This window comes from Callithrix jacchus, chromosome 14 (assembly GCF_049354715.1).
Source record: "Callithrix jacchus isolate 240 chromosome 14, calJac240_pri, whole genome shotgun sequence".
Classification (NCBI taxonomy): Eukaryota; Metazoa; Chordata; class Mammalia; order Primates; family Cebidae; genus Callithrix; species Callithrix jacchus.
Window position 1 is genome coordinate 18,900,048 of NC_133515.1, and position 22,699 is coordinate 18,922,746.

Below are 22,699 nucleotides of genomic sequence, written 5' to 3' on the forward strand. Positions count from 1 at the left end.
TGTTCCTTTCTATGTGCAGTGCCTCTTTTAGGAGCTCTTGTAAAGCAGGCCTGGTAGTGACAAAATCTCTGAGTACTTGCTTGTTCACAAAGGATTTTATTTTTTCTTCACTTCTGAAGCTCAGTTTGGCTGGATATGAAGTTCTGGGTTGAAAGTTCTTTTCTTTAAGAATGTTGAATATTGGCCTTCACTCTCTTTTGGCTTGTAGTGTTTCTGCCGAGAGATCTGCTGTGAGTCTGATGGGCTTCCCTTTGTGGGTGACCCGACCTTTCTCTCTGGCTGCCCTTAGTATTTTCTTCTTCATTTCAACTTTGTTGAATCTGACTATTATGTGCCTTGGGGTTGCTCTTCTTGTGGAATATCTTTGTGGTGTTCTCTGTATTTCCTGCATTTGAGTGTTGACCTGTCTTCCTAGGTGGGGGAAATTTTCCTGGATGATGTCCTGAAGAGTATTTTCCAGCTTGGATTCATTCTCTTCGTCCCCTTCTGGTACACCTATCAAACGTAGGTTAGGTCTTTTCACATAGTCCCACATTTCTTGGAGACTTTGTTCATTCCTTTTTGCGCTTTTTTCTCTGATCTTGGTTTCTTGTTTTATTCCATTGAGTTGATCTTCGACTTCAGATATTCTTTCTTCTGCTTGGTCAATTCGGCTATTGAAACTTGTGCATGCTTCGCGAAGTTCTCGCATTGTGTTTTTCAGCTCCTTTAATTCATTCATATTCCTCTCTAAGTTATCCATTCTTGTCATCATTTCCTCAAATCTTTTTTCAAGTTTCTTAATTTCTTTGCATTGATTTAATACATGTTCTTTTAGCTCACAAAAGTTTCTCATTATCCACCTTCTGAATTCTAATTCTGTCATTTCATCACACTCATTCTCCGTCCAACTTTGTTCCCTTGCTGGTGAGGAGTTTTGGTCCTTTCTAGGAGGCGAGGTGTTCTGGTTTTGGGTGTTTTCCTCCTTTCTGTGCTGGTTTCTTCCCTTTGTGGATTTATCCACTTGTCGTCTGCGTAGTTGCTGACTTTTCGATTGGGTCTCTGAGTGGACACCCAGATTGTTGGTGATGAAGTATTTCTGTTACTTGGTTTTTCTTCTACCAGTTTAGCCCCTTCGCTGTACGACTGCTGAGGTCCACTCCAGGCCCTGTTTGTCTGGGGTGTACCTATAGCAGCTGCGGAACAGTGAGGGATGCTTCTAGTTTCTTTTTTTGCTATCTTTGTCCCAGGATGATGCCTGCCAAATGTCAGTCTTTTGGATATAGAGGGGTCAGGGAGCTGTTTGAGGAGACAGTCTGTACTTTATAGGAGCTCAATTGCTGAGCTGTGAGCTCTGTTGTTCATTCAGGGCTGTTAGGCTGCTATGTTTGATTCTGCTGCAACAGAGCTCATTAAAAAACCCCTGTTTTTCTCAAATGCTCTGTCTTGGGGGGTTGGGGCTTTGTTTTTGGATGTCTGTTGAGGTGTTCTGCCCAGCTAGGAGGCAGTCTAATCACTCTTTGACTGCCGAGGCTCCGCCCTGGTGTTGTGAGGTTCGCCCTGTTGCTGCAGGCTCTTGCTCTTCTGCTGCGGTCTCCGCCACGGGCTACGCCCTGCAGCAGAGTCTCTCTGTTGTAGTGGGTTGCCTCGGCAATGGCAGGCTTCGTCAGCAGTGGGCGTGTGTCTCAGTCGGGGCGGGTTGCCTTGGTAATGGTGGACGCCCCTCCCCCACGGAGCGCCTCAGCGACCATCTCCACGGTGAGCATTTGGAATCACTGTTTTGTCTGTCCCACTGCGCTATCCCACATGCTGTGTCCCTGCAATCCCCTGGGCTGGCCCACTGCCCAAGTCCCTTTCAGTCTCAAGTTCAGCCCTCTCAAGTCTCAGCTTGCCATTTCAACAGGGCACCCCGACAAGCACGCCCTGTGGGTATCGCTGGGTAGGGCCGGCCACTGCCACCCCGGCTGCCAGCTTCTCCTGGCAGAGCCTCTGCCTGGTGTCCTGCGTCTCCTTTATACTTGGGAATTTCCCCATTCTGTGGGCAAAAAAGATCAGTCTGAAAATGCAGCTTTGACTCACCTCTCCGCAGATTAACCGAGAGCTTCAATCCTGGGTTGTTCTCACAGTGCCATCTTGAGTTCCTCCAGCTTTCATTTTTAACTGTATGCTTATACTACTTTTATATGTTTGTAGATAGTAAAATCAACAGAGATGTGATGATAGACTCAAATAGCAATTTCATCACTTTCATGAACAAATATTTTATGCAATGGAAAAAATTAAAACTCTGGGACTAAAGCCTGATAATGCCTATTCCCGATTGCATCTCCACCAGTGGGGAGAATGCACCCCTGCAGGGTGAGGAGCCAGCCTTAGAAAGCACAGCCTTTAGGAACCAGTTACCACTAAGCATATCCTATAACAACCCTTTGAGGTGCTGGTTTAGTCTACTTGGGCTTCCATAACAAAGTACTCTCAGCCAGGTGGCTTAAACAATAGAAATGTGTTTCCTTACAGTTCTGGAAGCCAAAATTCTGAGATCAATATGCTGGCAGGGTTAGTTTATGGTAAGGCCTCTCTGCTTGGCTGGTAGCTGGCCATCTCCTCTCTGTGTGCTCCCTCTATGTGTACCTGTGTCCAAGTTTCCTCTTCTAATAAGAACAGTCATATTTGATCAGGGCTTGCCCTAAGGACCTCATTTTATTTGGATTACCTCTTTAAAGACCCTATCGCCTTTTGTGATACTGGGGGTTAGGACTTCTACATGTGAATTTTGAGTGGTTACAATTATACAATTCAGCCCATAACAAGTACTGATTACAACACCCACATTAGGGCTAAGGAAATGCAGTCTCAGAGAGGAGCATCAGCCTGCCCCCAGTTACATAGCTTGAAAATGGCAGCATCGGGACTGCAAACCCAGACCTACCAGAACAGAGGTATCTCCACTCTACTCTGTAGCTACTAGGTAGTTTCAACTGATAAAATGAACAAAGTCCATATTCAACCTGAGAATTCCCCTCTTTATTTGCCAATTATCCCCTAGATTACTCAGGATTTTGTGGAATTCCTTTTAAAACAGTGCAATGTGGCAATCAAGAAGTAGGGGCAAAATCAACAGTGGTGGTTGAAAATAGGGGCAAACCTTCTCAAATGCCTTCACAAGGCAGGGCACCCAGGAGCCCTGCTCAGTCTTTGCCCCATCTCCTTTCTCTTCCCCTCACTCACTCCACTCCAGCCTTAATGGCTTCCTTTATGCTCCTCAAACATTCCCCAGGACCTTTTCTCCAGCTATTCCCTTAGCCTGGATGATGCATTCCCCAGACACCCAAGTGTTAGATTGCAAGCTTAGATTGCACCTTTTCAGGGAGGCAGACCCTGATCCCCACCCTACTGAACTCTTCAGCCCAACCCTGCCCGCCTGCTTCCCTCCTCCTTGCTCTTTTACTTACTTGCATTGCCCTTAGCACCTTCTGCCACACAATATGATTCTTTGTGTCTTCCATTTATTCTTTACTATCTGTGTACTCCTGATAGAACACAATCTCCACAAGGGTGGAGATCTTTATTATGTGCACAGGTAGTTCCCAAACATCTAAAAAATAGTGTCCAGAAAATGGAAGGTTTTCAAAAACTATTTGTTGGGTGAGACTTTCTGGAAGTGGTGTGGAATGGTTTCCATCAGAACCTTGCAATCAACCACAGGAAAGAGAATGTATGAAGCTGAACTGGCTTCAGGCTACAAGAGAACTTTATTTCCTCAAGCCTTCCTACTTCCTTTCCCTGTGCCCTGTGGGAGGCCTGGAGATACATTTTACATCTTGCCTGTCGTCTGATGGGAGTTGGTCACTTGTGCCACAGCTGTAACTCTCACCTAACTATCCTTTAAAGCCATGTGAGATTCCAAAAATAAAGTTCACAGTCTAAAATGCTGATTCTTACAATTTGAGAATTTTATAATCAAATTTGAGGCCCAAAAGTAAAATACTAAGTAAAATAAAACATTACGGTGGTTTTTCTCATATAACAAGCTACTTAGAGTTCTATTTCATTTGAGCAATTATTCTTGTCTAAAGTCTCTACTTTTGAAAAAAAAAAAACAATTATGTCGAAATACTTAAGTTTCTTTTTCAGAGAAGTTAACCAAACTGCAAAGTCTGAGGGAAGAGTCTCCACAAGGCTGCCCTCACTTTTGACACCAACTGAAGATCTGGGAGGTTTCCAAAACCATGTTTAGGTTTGATAATTTGCTAGAATCACAAAACTTATTGAAAGCTGTTATGCTCATGTTTATGGTTTATTATAGTGAAAGGATGCATCTTAAAATTCACTAAGAGAAGAAGTGCATCAAGCAGAATGTAGGAGGGGTCTAAATGTGGAGTTCCTGTCATCCACACTCCCTGTGGAGTCCTGGACAGTGTGGTCTCCTCCCAGCCATGACTTGTGGAATAAGCACAGGTTATTGCCAACCAAGGAAGTTTATCCAAGCTTTTGGTGCCCAGAGTTTGTATTAGGGCTTGATCACATACGGTCTTTGCAACTGGCTTTTCATCTCCACCCTCTCTCAGAGGTCTGGCTAATACCTTTAGGTTTCAGTTCCTCTTGAAGTCAAAACTAGTACTGTGTGACCCAAATCCCCCAGACAAACAGAGATTCTCTTATAAGGCAGGGCACTGCAAATCCCCCAGACAAACAGAGATACTCTTATAAGGCAGGGCACTGCAGGTGCCTCCCTGGATCACCTCCCAATTGCTGAAGGCAAAGAGTAGACCATTCTTTGTGTAAGCTTATTTCCTCGCTACACACTTGAACTTACCTTTCTTTTCTTCTAGAAAATTCACTGCTCTTACTGTTTGTGTAGAAAAGGAGAGAAATAACCCAAATGACCATTAAGAGGGGACTGGTGGGAAAAAGTGGTACCTTCACATAATGGGTTACTGTTCAGCTGTAAAAAGGAATGGAGTCTCTCTCTGGATACTATGAAGTGATGATCAGGATATATTAAGTTAAAAAGCAAGGTAGAGGAAAGTGTGTATAGCATATTGCTATTCGTCTAAGAGAGGATATGAATATATAAACATATTTGCTTATATTTAAAAAACCAAAGGAAGGACATACTAAAAACTTTTTTCGAAGTAATCTTTGTAAGAATGAGGACAAGAAATCACCCTTACTGCTCAGATTATAGTCCCTAAATAGCCTATTTGACAAGAAGAACCAGCAATCCTTGGAGAAATGGATGACTCCAGGTCTGGAGAAGGAAATACACACATAAACCTAAAACATCTTGTCATATCAGGAACCAGGGAGGTTGTCTGAAACTGCTAGCAGCATGCCAGAAGGGCTCATGGACCAACTTAAAGAGCTTCTGCTGGCCAGAAATAAGGCCATTTCTACACCAATAAGGATAATAATGACAAAACATTGAAACATACTAAATATGCTTAAAGTCTGTGCATTTCCAATGATACAGACAATAGCTAGAGAATGCTTAGAAAACCAACTCATTATTTAGAAAACCAGTAAGGATAGGGGAAGATTCAAGCTTTTTTAAATGTGTGATACTGCTTTTCTGAATCAAACTATATTCAGGGTAACCAAATGGTGGATGATGGAAACCTTCTCTTTATTGAAGTATTCCAGCTGAGAAATGAAAAAGAAATGTACAATTAAAATATAACCACATGCAATCCCTGATGAGTTAGTGGATATGGGCCATGACCATCAATGACTACTAATATCACACAGAGAAGAAAAATGTCTTTTTCTTCCAATGCAAGAACACACTAATACCCAATTTTGCCAAAAATTAGAACTCGAATCTGTCCAGGTGAGTTTTGAGGAATACAGGGGACCAAGGAACATGTTAAATGACACCATAGGTATGCAATTAATAAAATCCAGATTGTGGAAAACTCTAGTAGACAAACCACCTATTTATTTTCTTTAACAAATGAAGAAACAGAGGGTGTGGAGAGAAATCTGTAGATCTAAAGAAATATTTAAAAATTGTTTTGAGACAGGGTTTCAGTCTGTTGCCTAGGCTGGAGTGAAGTGGTGCAGTCATAGCTCACTGCCACCTCCAACTCCTGGGCTCAAGCCATCCTCCCGCCTCAGCCTCCAGAGTAGATGGGACTACAGGCATGTGCCACCACACACGGATAATATTTTAATTTTTTGTAGGGATGGAGTTTCACTGCGTTGCCCAGGCTGGTCTTGAATTCCTGGCCTCAAGTAATCCTCCTGCCTCAGCCTCCCAAACGGTTTGGATTACAAGCATGAGCCAGCCTCAAGAGATTTAAAAGACATACTGACCAATTTCAATTTGGATACTAGTCTGAATAAAAAAAAATTGTGAAAAAAACCTCACAAATTATGTGACAGAGAAAATTGAACTAACTGGATATTTGATAATTCTAAAGGATTATTACATCTTTTAGATGTGACAATGGTATTGTTGTTACATTTCATAAAGAATTTTTACGTTTTAGAGATGAACATATCTTTTTAGAGATATTATGCATAAAATGATGAGGGGTGAGGAGGCATATAAATGGAAGATGGCTGACCATGAGTTGATCAGTGTTGAAGCTGTATGAAAGTGGCAATTCTTCTTCAAGATCTTTGGCTCACTTTCTATATGTCTCCAGCTCTTCAGTGGCATGGCTGATCTTTTCGTCTACTTTAGAAAGTTTCTAAAAACTTAGAAAGAAGAGAAACTTCCTCTTCTTTCTCTAGCTGATAATTTTCCTCTACTGAAAATTTCCTGTAAAGTTTCATTGCATTTTCTTGATATAATTCAGTCATTACTTTAAGTTTCTGTTGAAGCTTCTGATTCTCATTTTCCCAAAACGTGTGTTTTCTGACTGCAATGATGGTTGTTCAGTCTGAAGATTTTTAATATGTTCTCTAAGCCCTTCCTTTGTTTTATCAATTTAAGATAACTGAATGTAAATTTGGTTTCTTTCTCCTTTTAAGATTTTGAAAGAAGCAATTAACTTGGCAGCATGAATGAGTTTCTTCAAAACTCTTTTTGGAGGATTACCTAAGTAAACACCATTTTCTGATTCACTATTCATTTCTAATTCCAAGTTATTGTCATCCGTTATGTTTTCTCCAAGCATGGTAGCCCAATCTTTCATCTTTAGCAAGTGTTCAGAGTCTTGATGTAATTTTCTTTATCACTTATAATTTATTCTGCATGTACTTTGAAGTCTTCAAATTTATTTTCTGTTTATTAAATTCACTCACTTGTTCTTTACATACTTCAGCTTCTTGCAAAAGCTGTTTCTGGCTTTCCCGAAGATGCAAATTTTCATTCAAAGCTATTTGTTGCTATCTTCAGTCATTTTTCATTCACTTGAAATATCTTGAAACTAATTTTGGCTTCAGCTACTTGTGATTTGAGGGATTTTGACTCATCTTCTAGAGACTGTATCCTTTTTGAAATATCTGCCATCCGAAGATTGCGGTGAGCCGAGATCGCACCATTGCACTGCAGCCTGGGTAACAAGAGCGAAACTCCGTCTCAAAAAAAAAAAAAAAAAAAAAAAAAGAAAGAAAGAAATATCTGCCATCAACTTGTCTTGTTCAGAATGTTTAGATTTCTTTTCTTTTAACTCTTTTACTAGACAGAGTATTTCATCCTCAAGTTTAGAATTAGACCTCACAGCTTTTCACAGGTTCCTCCAAACTTTGTGCTTCTATTGCCTCCTTCTCATAGCTGCCATCCTTTAAAGATGACTCTACTTCATAGCCTTCATACGCTCTTTGAACAAGGCTAAATTTCTCAAGTAGTTTACATTTTTCTTCAATTAGTCCAGAAAGCATTACAGCAAGTTTTTTTCTCTCTTCTCACATAAACAAGACTCCTAACCGATCTAAAACTTTTCCACAAAAAGAGAACAGCAAAAACTCCAACAATAGCTGCAGATATCACCAATTCCCCTAGAAAATCATAAGGATTAGGATTTGGTTTCATACCATCTGGCAGTGCTGCCACAACCCTGGGTAGCTCCTCCAAGAACAGCCCCAAGTATGGCTGAGGGGCAGTCCCCAGCTCACCACAGGGCCAAGGCTGCTCTGGCAGGTGCAGTAAACCTGGCAGTGTCTGGACCACAATAAACGTGGAGAATACGCAGTCTTTGGTCTGGAACCTGAACTTGGCAACCGGCGCGGACCACTGTGGAGCTGGCTGCGGGGAGAGCTGGGGTACACAGGCACACACAGGCTCACTTTGCCCATCCCAGCCCCCTTTTTACACTTTACATCCTGAGGCAGCACAGGGCTGAGCCCAACCCACACAAGCCTGCGAGCCACCCTGTCCTTGCCACCCAAGCCTGGCCAGAAATCATAAAAATGAAACATGGAAATTCTAGAATTCTAAAATAAAATAAATGAATTTAATAAGTCAATGAATGGGTTTCACAACAGAGTAGACACAAATGAACAGGAAGATAGACCAGAATAAAATGCCCAGACTAAAACATAAAGAGATAAAAAGAAAAGTCTGAAATGAGCAAAAAGTATGTATAAAACACTAAAAATATCTAACATATTAAGGCCTGAAAAGTAGAGGAGAAAAATAATGGGACAAAAGCAATATTTAAAAATGTAATAGCCAATAGTTTTCCAAACCTGATAAAAACAGAGCAAATCACAGATTTGAGAGGCTCTATGAACCCAAGATGGATCAATACAAGCAGAAATTCACCTAGGTATAGCACATAAAATGACAGACAAAGTAAAGGAGAAAATCCTAATAGCAGCCAAAAGAAAAGCAAAAAGGCATATTACCAGGAAAGAAGCCAGAATACACTTTGGCTGACTTCTCAACAGAAGCAATAGAGAAGCCAAAAGAATATAGAAAGAAAATGACTGCCATTCTAGAATTCTGTGCCTTGCAAATGATCCTTAAAAGGTAAAAGCAAAATAAAGATATGTTTACACAAATTATAGTTGAGAGAATTTTTAGCAACATATTTGCACCAAAGAAAATACAGAATGGAATTTTCAGGCAGATGCAAAATGATTCTACTTGGAAGCAAAGAAAAGATAGAGGGAGGCATGAAAAGGCAAATTTGTGGGTAAATCTTGATGAAAATTGGCTGCATAAAGTTAGATCAATAATGATTTGTGGAATTAAACTATATATAAAAATAGTTTTGTATATATATACATATGTGTGCGTGCACACACACACAAACACACACATATAATTTAAATGGACAACGAAGGCACAAAAGGTGGCAGGGATTAAGTTTTTTTATGTTTGTATTCCAAGGTTCTTGCATTATCTGAAAGGTGATCAAAGAATTTATACATGCCATTCTTTAAGTTAAAGGTGATTGTTGTAGCCTTTAGAAAAAAATACTAAAATTTGGCTGGGAGCAGTGACTCATGCCTGTAATCCTAGCACTTTGGGAGGCTGAGATGGCAGATAGCTTGAGCTCAAAAGTTCGAGACCAGCCTGGGGAACATGGTGAAATCCCATCTCTACAAAAAATGAAAAAACTAGCTGGGCATGGTGCTGTGCACCTGTAGTCCCAGCTATTTGGGGGTTGAGGCAGGAGGATTGTTTGAACCTGGGAGGTCGAGGCTGCAGTGAACTGAGATTGCACCACTGCACTCCAGCCTGGGTGACAAAGTGAGACCCTGTCTTGAAAAAAAGAAAATACTAAAAGTAAATAAACATATAATTAATAAGCTAATAGAGAAAATAGAGTAATAAAAATACTTATTTCAAATGAAAGAATAAGAAGGAAAAGGAAGATAGAAGAGATGGAATGAATGAAAAATAGTAAGATGATAGATTTAAAGCCAAATATATCAATAGTTACAGTAAAAATAGAGTGGCATAACATCTCAATTATGTTTGCAGACTGGTTTAGCAGACAACTACAATTATTTGCTGCTTACAAGAGAAACATCATAAATATAAGGAGTTTGAAAGTAAAAGGATGGAAAAATACATACAAAAAGGTTGAAAGGAAAAGGATGGAAAAATATCCTGTATACATGAAAACCAAAAGACAGACATTTTAGCTTCATTAATATAAGAAATAATAGAGTGTAAAATAAGACCACCAGAACTAGAGGGATATTTTGTAATGATAGAGTTAATCTACCAGGAAGATGTAACTTCTAAATTAGCATGATTCTAACAACATAGTTTCAAATGCATAAAGCAAAAAAATCTGGAAAATTTCCAAATATTTGAAAATTAAATCACACAGTTATAAATATCCTGTGGTTTGAAAAGAAATCCACAAGGAAAATTGGAAAATATTACTAATTGAATGAAAATAAAAACACAGGATATCAAAATTTGTGCTAATTTGTAGTTAAATTAGTCATTAGGGGAAATGTGTAGCATTAAATATATTGTAAAACAAAAAGGGCTTGAATTAATAATCTAAGCTTCCATCTTAGGAAACTAGGGAGAAAAATAGCAAATTAAAGCAAGTAGAAAGAAGAAAATATAAAAGATAAAAGCAGAAATCAGCTGAGCATGTTGGGTCATGCCTATATTCCCAGCTACTCGGGAGGCTAAGGCAGGAGAATCGCTTGAACCCAGGAGGATGTTGCAGTGAACAGAGATCACTCCAGCCTGGACAACAGAGCAAGACTCTGTCTCAAATAAATTTTTTAAAAGCAGAAATCAATAAAATTGACCACAGATAACAGTAATAAAGGAAACAATAAAGGAAAGCATAATGCATCATGACAAAGTGCAATTTATCCCAGGAATTTAAGTTTGATTCAACATTTGAAATTCAATCAGTGTAATTCATGATATCTATAGACTAAAGGAGAAAAATCATATGATCATCTGAATAGATGCTAAAAGCATGTACCAAATGTAACCTCCTTTCAGGATAAACACTCTCAGAAAACTAAGGATAAAAGAAAACTTTCTTAATCTGCATAAAAAAAAGTTTTTTTAAATTAATTAATTTATTTATTTATTTTTCTATTTCTCCTTTAGTTTTTTTTTTTTAATTGCATTTTAGGTTTTGGGGTACATGTGCAGAGCATGCAATACAGTTGCATAGGTACACACAGGGCAGTGTGTTTTGTTTGCTTTCTTCCCTTCACCCACATTTGGTATTTCTCCCCTGGCAATCCCTCCCCACCTTCCCCTCCCACTGGCCCTCCCCTTTTCCCCCTATAGACCCCAGTGTTTAGTACTCCCCTCTCTGTGTCCATGTGTTCTCATTTTTCATCACCCGCCTATGAGTGAGAATATGCGGTGTTTCATTTTCTGTTCTTGTGTCAGTTTGCTGAGAATGATGTTCTCCAGATTCATCCATGTCCCTATAAATGACACGAACTCATCATTTCTGATTGCTGCATAATATTCCATGGTGTATATGTGCCACATTTGCCCAATCCAGTCTATCATCGATGGGCATTTGGGTTGATTCCAGGTCTTTGCTATTGTAAACAGTGCTGCAATGAACATTCGTGTGCATGTGTCCTTGTAGTAGAACGATTTATAGTCCTTTGGATATATACCCAGTAATGGTATTGCTGGGTCAAATGGGATTTCTATTTCTAAGGCCTTGAGGAATCGCCACACTGTCTTCCACAATGGTTGGACTAATTTACACTCCCACCAACAGTGTAAAAGTGTTCCTTTTTCTCCACATCCTCTCCAGCATCTGTTGTCTCCAGATTTTTTAATGATTGCCATTCTAACTGGCGTGAGATGGTATCTCAATGTGGTTTTGATTTGCATCTCTCTGATGACCAGTGACGATGAGCATTTTTTCATATGATTGTTGGCCTCATATATGTCTTCTTTCGTAAAGTGTCTGTTCATATCCTTTGCCCACTTTTGAATGGGCTTGTTTGTTTTTTTCCTGTAAATCTGTTTGAGTTCTTTGTAAATTCTGGATATCAGCCCTTTGTCAGATGGGTAAACTGCAAAAATTTTTTCCCATTCTGTTGGTTGCCAATTCACACAAGACACTGTTTCTTTTGCTGTGCAGAAGCTGTGGAGTTTGATTAGGTCCCATTTGTCTATTTTGGCTTTTGTTGCCAATGCTTTTGGTGTTTTGTTCATGAAGTCCTTGCCTACTCCTATGTCCTGGATGGTTTTGCCTAGATTTCCTTCTAGGGTTTTTATGGTGCTGGGTCTTATGTTTAAGTCTTTAATCCATCTGGAGTTAATTTTGGTGTAAGGTGTCAGGAAGGGGTCCAGTTTCTGCTTTCTACACATGGCTAGCCAGTTTTCCCAACACCATTTGTTGAACAGGGAGTCCTTTCCTCATTGCTTGTTTTTGTCAGGTTTATCAAAGATTGTATGGTTGTAGCTATGTTGTGTTGCCTCTGATGCCTCTGTTCTGTTCCATTGATCTATATCTCTGTTTTGGTACCAGTACCATGCTGTTTTGATTACTGTAGCCTTATAGTATAGTTTGAAATCCGGTAGTGTGATGCCCCCTGCTGTGTTCTTTTTGCTTAGAATTGACTTGGCTATGCGGGCTCTCTTTTGGTTCCATATGAAATTCAAGGTGGTTTTTTCCAGGTCTGTGAAGAAAGTCAATGGTAGCTTGATGGGGATAGCGTTGATTCTATAAATTACTTTGGGCAGTATAGCCATTTTCACGATATTGATTCTTCCTAATCATGAACATGGAATGTTTCTCCATCTGTTTGTGTCCTCTCTGATTTCGTTGAGCAGTGGTGTGTAGTTTTCCCTGAAGAGGTCCCTTATGTTCCTTGTGAGTTGTATTCCAAGGTATTTTATTCTTTTTGTAGCAATTGTGAATGGCAGTTCGTTCTTGATTTGGTTCTCTTTAAGTCTGTTATTGGTGTAGAGGAAGGCTTGTGATTTTTGCACATTGATTTTATATCCTGAGACTTTGCTGAAGTTGCTTATCAGTTTCAGGAGTTTCTGGGCTGAGGCGATGGGGTCTTCTAGGTATACTATCATGTCATCTGCAAATAGAGACAATTTGGCTTCCACCTTTCCTATTTAATACCCTTTATTTCTTTTTCTTGCCTGATTGCTCTGGCTAGAACTTCCAGTACTATATTGAATAGGAGTGGTGACAGAGGGCATCCTTGTCAAGTGCCGGATTTCAAAGGGAATGCTTCCAGTTTTTGCCCATTCAGTATGATATTGGCTGTTGGTTTGTCATAAATAGCTTTTATTACTTTGAGATACGTTCCATCGATACCGAGTTTATTGAGGGTTTTTAGCATAAAGGGCTGTTGTATTTTGTCAAATGCCTTCTCTGCATCAATTGAGATAATCATGTGGTTTTTGTTTTTGGTTCTGTTTATGTGGTGAATTACGTTGATAGACTTGCATATGTTGAACCAGCCTTGCATCCCCGGGATGAATCCTACTTGGTCATGATGAATAAGTTTTTTGATTTGCTGTTGCAATCGGCTTGCCAATATTTTATTGAAGATTTTTGCATCTATGTTCATCATGGATATTGGCCTGAAGTTTTCTTTTCTTGTTGGGTCTCTGCCGGGTTTTGGTATCAGGATGATATTGGTCTCGTAGAATGATTTGGGTAGGATTCCTTCTTTTTGGATTATTTGGAATAGTTTCAGAAGAAATCGTACCAGCTCCTCTTTGTGTGTCTGGTAGAATTCAGCTGTGAACCCGTCTGGACCTGGGCTTTTTTTGTGTGGTAGGCTCTTAATTGCTGCCTAGACTTCGGCCCTTGTTATTGGTCTATTCATAGTTTCAGCTTCCTCCTGGTTTAGGCTTGGGAGGACACAGGAGTCCAGGAATTTATCCGTTTCTTCCAGGTTTACTAGTTTATGTGCATAGACTTGTTTGTAATATTCTCTGATGATGGTTTAAATTTCTGTGGAATCTGTGGTGATTTTCCCTTTATCATTTTTTATTGCAACTATTTGGTTGTTCTCTCTTTTATTTTTAATAAGTCTGGCTAGTGGTCTGTCTATTTTGTTGATCTTTTCAAAAAACCAGCTCTTGGATTTATTGATTTTTTGGAGGGTTTTTCGTGTCTCAATCTCCTTCAGTTCAGCTCTGATCTTAGTTATTTCTTGTCTTCTGCTGGGTTTTGAGTTTTTTTGATCTTGCTCCTCTAGCTCTTTCAATTTTGACGATAGGGTGTCAATTTTGGATCTCTCCATTCTTCTCATATGGGCACTTATTGCTATATACTTTCCTCTAGAGACTGCTTTAAATGTGTCCCAGAGATTCTGGCATGTTGTGTCTTCGTTCTCATTGGTTTCGAAGAACTTCTTTATTTCTGCCTTCATTTCATTGTTTATCCAGTCAACATTCTGGAGCCAGGTGTTCAGTTTCCATGAAGCTGTGCGGTTCTGGGTTGGTTTCTGAATTCTGAGTTCTAACTTGATTGCACTATGGTCTGAGAGGCTGTTTGTTATGATTTCAGTTGTTTTGCATTTGCTGAGCCGTGCTTTACTTCCAATTATGTGGTCAATTTTAGAGTAGGTGTGATGTGGTGCTGAGAAGAATGTATATTCTGTGGATTTGGGGTGGAGAGTTCTGTAAATGTCTACCAGGTTTGCTTGCTCCAGGTCTGAGTTCAAGCCCTGGATATCCTTGTTGATTTTCTGTCTGGTTGATCTGTCTAATATTGACAGTGGAGTGTTAAAGTCTCCCACTATTATTGTGTGGGAGTCTAAGTCTCTTTGTAGGTCATTAAGAACTTTCCTTATGTATCTGGGTGCTCCTGTATTTGGTCCATATATGTTTAGGATCATTAGCTCTTCTTGTTGTATCGATCCTTTTACCATTATGTAATGGCCTTCTTTGTCTCTTTTGATCTTTGTTGCTTTAAAGTCTATTTTATCAGAGATGAGGATTGCAACTCCTGCTTTCTTTTGCTCTCCATTTGCTTGGTAAATCTTCCTCCATCCCTTTATTTTGAGCCTTTGTGTATCCTTGCATGTGAGATGGGTTTCCTGGATACAGCACACTGCTGGGTTTTGGTTTTTTATCCAATTTTCCAGTCTTTGTCTTTTGATTGGTGCATTTAGTCCATTTACATTTAGGGTTAATATTGTTATGTGTGAGTTTGACACTGCCATTTTGATGCTAGCTGGCTGTTTTGCCTGTTAGTTGTTGTAGATTCTTCATTATGTTGATGCTCTTTAGCATTTAGTGTGATTTTGGAATGGATGGTACTGGTTGTTCCTTTCTATGTGTAGTGCCTCTTTCAGGAGCTCTTGTAAAGCAGGCCTGGTGGTGACAAAATCTCTGAGTGCTTGCTTTTTCGCAAAGGATTTTATTTTTCCTTCACTTCTGAAGCTCAGTTTGGCTTGATATGAAATTCTGGGTTGAAAGTTCTTTTCTTTAAGGATGTTGAATATTGGTCCCCACTCTCTTCTGGCTTGTAGAGTTTCTGCCGAGAGATCTGCTGTGAGTCTGATGGGCTTCCCTTTGTGGGTGACCCGACCTTTCTCTCTGGCTGCCCTTAGTATTTTCTCCTTCATTTCAACCTTGTTGAATCTGACAATTATGTGCCTTGGGGTTGCTCTTCTTGTGGAATATCTCAGTGGTGTTCTCTGTATTTCCTGCATTTGAGTGTTGGCCTGTCTTGCTAGGTGGGGGAAATTTTCCTGGATAATGTCCTGAAGAGTATTTTCCAGCTTGGATTCATTTTCTTCATCACATTCTGGTACGCCTATCAAACGTAGGTTAGGTCTCTTCACATAGTCCCACATTTCTTGGAGACTTTGTTCATTCCTTTTTGTGTTTTTTTCTCTGATCTTGGTTTCTCGTTTTATTTCATTGAGTTGATCCTTGACTTCTGTTATTCTTTCTTCTGGTTGGTCAATTTGGCTATTGAAACTTGTGCATGTTTCGCGAAGTTCTCGTATTGTGTTTTTCAGCTCCTTTAATTCATTCATATTCCTCTCTAAGGTATCCATTCTTGTTATCATTTTCTCAAATCTTTTTTCAAATCTTTTTTCAAGGTTCTTAGTTTCTTTACGTTGATTTAGAACATGTTCTTTTAGCTCACAAAAGTTTCTCATTATCCACCTTCTGAAGTCTAATTTCGTCATTTCGTCACAGTCATTCTCCGTCCAGCTTTGTTCCCTTGCTGGTGAGGAGTTTTGGTCCTTTCTAGGTGGCGAGGTGTTCTGGTTTCTGGTGTTTTCCTCCTTTTTGCGCTGGTTTCTTTCCATCTTTGTGGATTTATCCACCTGTCGTCTGTGTAGTTACTGACTTTTTGATTGGATCTCTGAGTGGACACCCAGATTGTTGATGATGAAGTATTTCTGTTACTTGGTTTTCCTTCTACCAGTCTAGCCCCTTCGCTGTACGACCGCTGAGGTCCACTCCAGGCCCTGCTTGTCTGGGGTGCACCTGTAGTGGCTGCAGAACAGCGAGGGATGCTACCAGTTTCTTTTTCTGCTATCTTTGTCCCAGGATGATGTCTGCCGAATGTCAGTCTTATGGATATAGAGGGGTCAGGGAGTTGCTTGAGGAGACAGTCTGTAGGAGCTCAAGTGCTGACCTGTGAGCTCTGTTGTTCATTCAGGGCTGCTAGGTTGCTATGTTTAGTTCTGCTGCAACCTAACTCGTAAGAAAACCCCTTTTTTTTCCTCAGATGCTCTGTCTGGGGGGGGGGTTGGGGCTTTCCTTGTGAGTGTCCTCCTCACTGTCCTGCCCAGCTAGGAGGCAGTCTAGTCACTTTTTGCCTGCCGAGGCTCCGCCCTGCTGGTGTGAGGTTCGCCCTTTTCCTGCAGGCTCCGCCCTTCTGCTGTGGTCTCCGCCCTGTTGCCTCGGGCTACGCCCTGCGGCGGAGTCTCTCTGTTGTACCAGGTTGCCTTGGCAACGGCAGGCTGCGTCAGCAATGGGCGTGTACCTCAGTAGGGGCTGATTGCCTCGGTAATGGCTGACGCCCCTCCCCCGCGGAGCTGCGCTTTAAAAAAAAACCTATTCACCGGGAGCGTTTGGAATCGCCGTTTTGTTTGTCACACTGCGCTCCCCCAAACGCTGAGTTCCTGGGATTTCCTGGGCTGGGTCACAGTTCAAGACCCATTCAGTCTCAAGTTCAGCCCTCTCGGGTCTTAGTTTGCCGGTTTAACAGGGCACCCGTAACAGTGCGCTTTTGTATGGAGCGCTGTGGAGCACCTCTGCGCTCTGGCGCAGGCCAGAGCCGCACCGGCTGCCGGCTGCACCAGCGGAGACCTCTGCCTGGCGTCCCGCGTCTCTTTTATACCTGGGAATTTCCCCGTTCTGTGGGCAACTAAGATCCATCTGGAAATGCTTCCCCGACTCATCCTCTCCGTGCGTCCAGCGAGAGCTTCAATCCTGGGTTGTTCTCACAGCGCCATCTTAAGTCCTCCTCCTTAAATTTATTTTTAAACTTTTAAGTTCCAGGGTACATGTGCAGGATGTGCAGCCTTGTTACATAAGTAAATGCGTGTCATGGGGATTTGTTGTACCGATTATTTCATCACCCAGGTATTAAGCCTAGTATCCATTAATTGTTTTTCCTGATCCTCTCCTAACTCCAACCCTCCATCCTCCAATAGGCCCCAGTGTGTGTTGTTCTCTTCTATGTGTCCTTGTGTTCTCATCATTTAGCTCCCATTTACAAGTGAGACCATTTGTTAAACTGCATTTGTAAAACTCCCAGGCCTAAAATCATACTTACTATTGAAAAATTAAAGCTCTGCCTTGCCCAGGGTAGGCTATGGATGGGCCAGTAGACTGGGCCTGTGCTGTGTGGGGAAGGTGTGGACATCACAGCCTTCCTTTTCTTGGGGCTCCCTGCACTGGGGACAGAATGTGGCCAATGGGACCCTCAGGACCTCCAGCTGCCCAGTCCCAGATTAGAGGGATGGGCATCAGTGGGGAGGGCCTTAAATTAAGATGATTTGCCTTCGTAGATTGGGAGACACAAAGCATGGATGGATAGAAACCTTTACAAGTATAAGTTCACATATTAACATATCTGCCTGCATGCTCCGGTTATGTAACAGTTATGCCTACTGCATTAAATATGAGCCTGGCTATGACCTCTTGGTTAGATTTTTTACGGCTCTTGCTGGATTCATGGAAGGGTGAACCTGGAATTAAACAGGCAGTAAAAAATGTAAAAGCTTTAATAAATCAAGAGGTGAAGAATGGCATTTCTTATAACAGAATTGTTTTAGGAGGATTTTCTCAAGGAGGAGCTCTTGTCTTTATATACTTCTCTTACCACACAGCAGAAATTGGCATGTGTCACTGCACTCAGTTGCTGGCTTCCACTTTGTGATCCATTTCTACAGGGTCCCATTGTGGCACAAATAGAGATATTTCTATTCTCCAGTGCCGTAAAGATTGTGACCCTTTAGTTTCACTAATGTTTGATTTACTTACTGTTGAAAATCTTAAAGCGCTGGTAAACCCAGCCAGTGTAAACTTCAAAACCTTCATAGGCATGATGCACAGCTTGTCACCAGAAAATGATGGCTATCAAGCAATTCATTGATAAACTCCTACCTCCTGCTGACTGATTTCACTAAAAAGGCCTTCTGTAGAAATACACCAGCATCATTGTAGTAGAGTATAAACCTTTCCCCCAGCCAGGTCTTGAAACTTCTTATGTTTGCATGTTAAAATGTTTTGCAAATACATGAGAATGGCATGAACTAACCAATTAGGATCTTTTAAGTTTCTATACATTTCTATACACAAATATATGGTAGAATATATCAGCATTAAAGTAAATGAAGCTATTTCACTAATTTTAATAACTAATAATAAAAGCTAGCTTCCTTTTCTCAAATATAATTGTGCAGCATAATAAAACACTGCAACCAAATGTTTTAATTACATCACTTGAACATTACTAGTATGCAGCTGGGTGTAGTGGCTCACGGCCTGTAACCTCAGTACTTTGGGAGGCCAAGGTGGGCAGATCACTTGAGGTAAGGAGTTTGAGACCTTCCTGGCCAACATGGTGAAACTCCATCTCTACCAAAAAATACAAAAATTAGCTGGGCATGGTGGTGTGCACCTGTAATCCCAGCTACTCAGGAGGCTGAGGCAGGAGAATTGCTTGAACCTGGGAAAAGGAGGTTGCAGTGAGCTGAGATTGAGCCACTGCACCCAGCCTGGGTGACAGAGCGAGACTCCATCTCAAAGAAAAAAAAAATTACTAGTATGCTTAGTGAACACTTGTTCAGGTTTAAATGTGCAGTTAAGGCCAGACATGGTGGCTAAGGCCTGTAATTCCAGTGCTTTGACAGGTGAGAGGATCACTTGAGGTCAGGAGTTTAAGACCAGCCTGGGCAACAAAGTATGACCCTGTCTTTACAAAAAGTTAAAAATTTATTAGGGTGTGATGGTGCACGCCTGCAGTCTCAACTACCCAAGAGGCTGAGGCAGAAGAATCACTTGCGCCCAGGAGTCCAGGGCTATAGTGAACTATGACTGACACTGCCTTTCAACCTGGACAACAGAGCATGACCCTATCTCTAAAAAAAAGTCAAATAAAATAAAATAACTACATGAGTCATTAAGATATAAATGACTTATGCATGTTGTGATTTAGTCTATGTATTTATTCCAAAATTGCTAAAATGTCACCATATAGTGACCATTGATTCAAAAAATCAATGAATCCAGGAGCTGTTTTTTTGATAAAATTAACAAAATAGATAGACTGCTAGCTACACTAATTAAGAATAAAAGAGAGAAGAATCAAATAGACATAATAAAAAACAATAAAGGAGATATCACCATTGATCCCACAGAAATACAAACTACTATTGGAGAATACTATAGACGCCTCTACACAAATAAACTAGAAAATCTAGAAGAAATTAATAAATTTCTGGAAACATACATCCTCCCTAGACTAAACCAGGAAGAAGTTGAATCACTACATAGACTAATAACAAGTTCTGAAACTCAGGTAGTAATTAATAGCCTACCAACCAAAAAAAGCCTAGGACCAGACAGATTCACAGCCAAATTCTACCAGATGTACAAAGAGGAGCTGATACCATTTCTTCTGAAACTATCCCAAACGATTGAAAAGGAGGGACTCCTCCCTAACTCATTTTATGAGGCCAGCATCATCCTGATACCAAAACCTGGCAGAGACACAACAAAAAAGAAAACTTCAGGCCAATATCCCTGATGAACATTGATGCGAAAATCCTCAATAAAATTCTAGCAAACTGAATCCAGCAGCACAGTAAAAAGCTTGTTCACCACAAGCAAGTTGGCTTCATCCCTGGGATGCAAGGCTGGTTCAACATATGCAAATCAATAAACATAACTTATCACATAAACAGAACCAATGACAAAAACTACATGAGTATCTCAATAGATGTAGAATAGGCCTTAGATAAAATTCAACATCCCTTCATGTTAAAAACTTAATAAATTAGGTGTTGATGGAACATGTCTCAAAATAGTAAAAATTATGTATGACAAACCCATAGCCAATATCATACTGAATGGGCAAAAGCTGGAAGTGTTCCCTCTGAAAACTGGCACAAGACAAGGATGCTCTCTTTCACTGCTCTTATTCAACATAGTATTAGAAGTTCTGGCAAGGGCAATCAGGCAAGAGAAAGGAATAAAGGGTATTCAGATAGGAAGAGAAGAGGACAAATTGTCCCTGTTTGCAGATGACATGATTTTCTATATAGAAAACCCCATTTTCTCAGCCCCAAAACTTTTTAAGCTGATAAGCAACTTCAGCAAAGTCTCAGGATACAAAATCAGTGTGTAAAGATCACAACCATTTCTATACACCAATAATATACAGAGAGCCAAATCATAAATGAACTCCCATTCACAACAGCTGCAAAGGGAATAAAATATCTAAGAATACAGCTTACAAGCAACATGATGGACCTCTTCATGGAGAAATACAAACCACTCTTCAAGAGAACAAAAGAGGACACAAATAAATGGGATATTTCATTCTCATAGATAGGAAGAATCAATATCATGAAAATGGGCATAATGCCCAAAGTAATTTATAGATTCAATGCTATCCCCAACAAGGTACCATTGACTATCCTCACAGAAATAGAAAAAACTACTTTAAATTTCATATGGAACAAAAAAAGAGCCCGTATAGCCAAGACAATCCTAAGCAAAAAGAACAAAGCTGGAGGCATCAAGCTATCTGACTTCAAACTATACTACAAAGGCTACAGTAACCAAAACAGCATGATATTGGTACCAAAACAGGTATATAGACCAACGGAACAGGGCAGAGAACTCAGAAATAGCACATCTACAACCACTTGATCTTAACAAACCTGACAAAAACAAGTAATGAGGAAGAGATTCCCTATTTAATAAATGGTGCTGGGAAAACTGGCTAGCCATATACAGAAAACTGAAACTGGATCCCTTCCTTACACCTTATACAAAAACTAACTCAAGATGGATTTAAGACTTAAATATAAAATGCTACATCATAAAAATCCTAGAAGAAAACCTATTACCATTCAGGACATAGGCATGGGCAAACACTTCATGATGAAAACACCAAAAGCAATTTTAACAAAAGCCAAAATTGACAAATGGGATCTAATTAAACTAAAGAAATTCTGCACAGCAAAAGAAACTAGTATCAGCATGAACAGGCAAACTACAGAATGGGAGAAAAAATTTGCAATCTACCCATCTGAAAAAGTTCTGATATCCAGAATCTACAAAGGTTTTTAAATAAATTTACAAGAAAAAAAAATCCACAGAAAGTGGGCAAAGGATATGAACACTTCTCAAAAGAAGACATTTATGCAGCCAATAAGCATACAAAAAAACCCTCATCATCACTGATCAGTAGAGAAATGCAAATCAAAACTACAGTGAGATACCATCTCATGCCAGTCAGAATGGTGATTATTAAAAAGTCAAGAAACAATAGATGCTGGTGAGGCTGTGGAGTAATAGGAATACTTTCACACTGTTGGTGGAAATGTAAATTAGTTCAACCATTGTGGAAGATATTGTGATTCCTCAAGGGTCTAGAACCAGAAATACCATTTGACCCAGCAATCCCATTACTAGGTATATACCCAAAGGAATATAAATCATTCTACTATTAGGAAACATGCATATGTATATTTATTATAACACTATTTGCAATAGCAAAGACATGGAACCAACCCAAATGCCCATCAATGATAGACTGGATAAAGAAGATGTGGTACATAAACACCATGTAATACTATGCAGCCATAAAAAAGAATGAATTCATATCCTTTGCAGGGACATGGATGAAGCTGGAAGCCGTCATCCTCAGCAAACTAACACAGGAAAAGAAAACCAAACACCACCTGTTCTCACTCATAAGCGGGAGTTGAACAATGAAACACATGGACACAGGGAGGGGAACATCACACACCAGGGACCGTGGGGGATGGGGGACAAGGGGAGGGAGAGCATTAAGACAAACACATAATGCATGCAGGGCTTAAAACCTAGATGACTGACTGATAGGTGCAGCAAACCACCATGGCATATGTATACCGACGTAAAAAAAACCCTGCACATGTACCCCTGCGCATGTATCTGCACAAGTAAAATAAAATGAAAAGTTTTTTTACATTGCTAAAATATCACCATGTCATCACGCAGTTTCAGAATACACATATACACACACAATCACACACTATATATACTATATTACATATAGTGTGTGTATAAATAAATACATATAAATATGCATGTTGAGTGTGTGTGTAAATATATGTATACACATGCAGCACAAATATACATGATTATAAT

General features: G+C 40.1%; 1 pseudogene; it reads left to right on the forward strand.

Annotated features, from left to right (window-relative positions):
- The first annotated feature begins 17,784 nt into the window (after positions 1–17,784).
- LOC100398169 (acyl-protein thioesterase 1 pseudogene) lies at positions 17,785–18,453 on the forward strand (annotated as a pseudogene).
- The last annotated feature ends 4,246 nt before the right edge of the window (positions 18,454–22,699 follow it).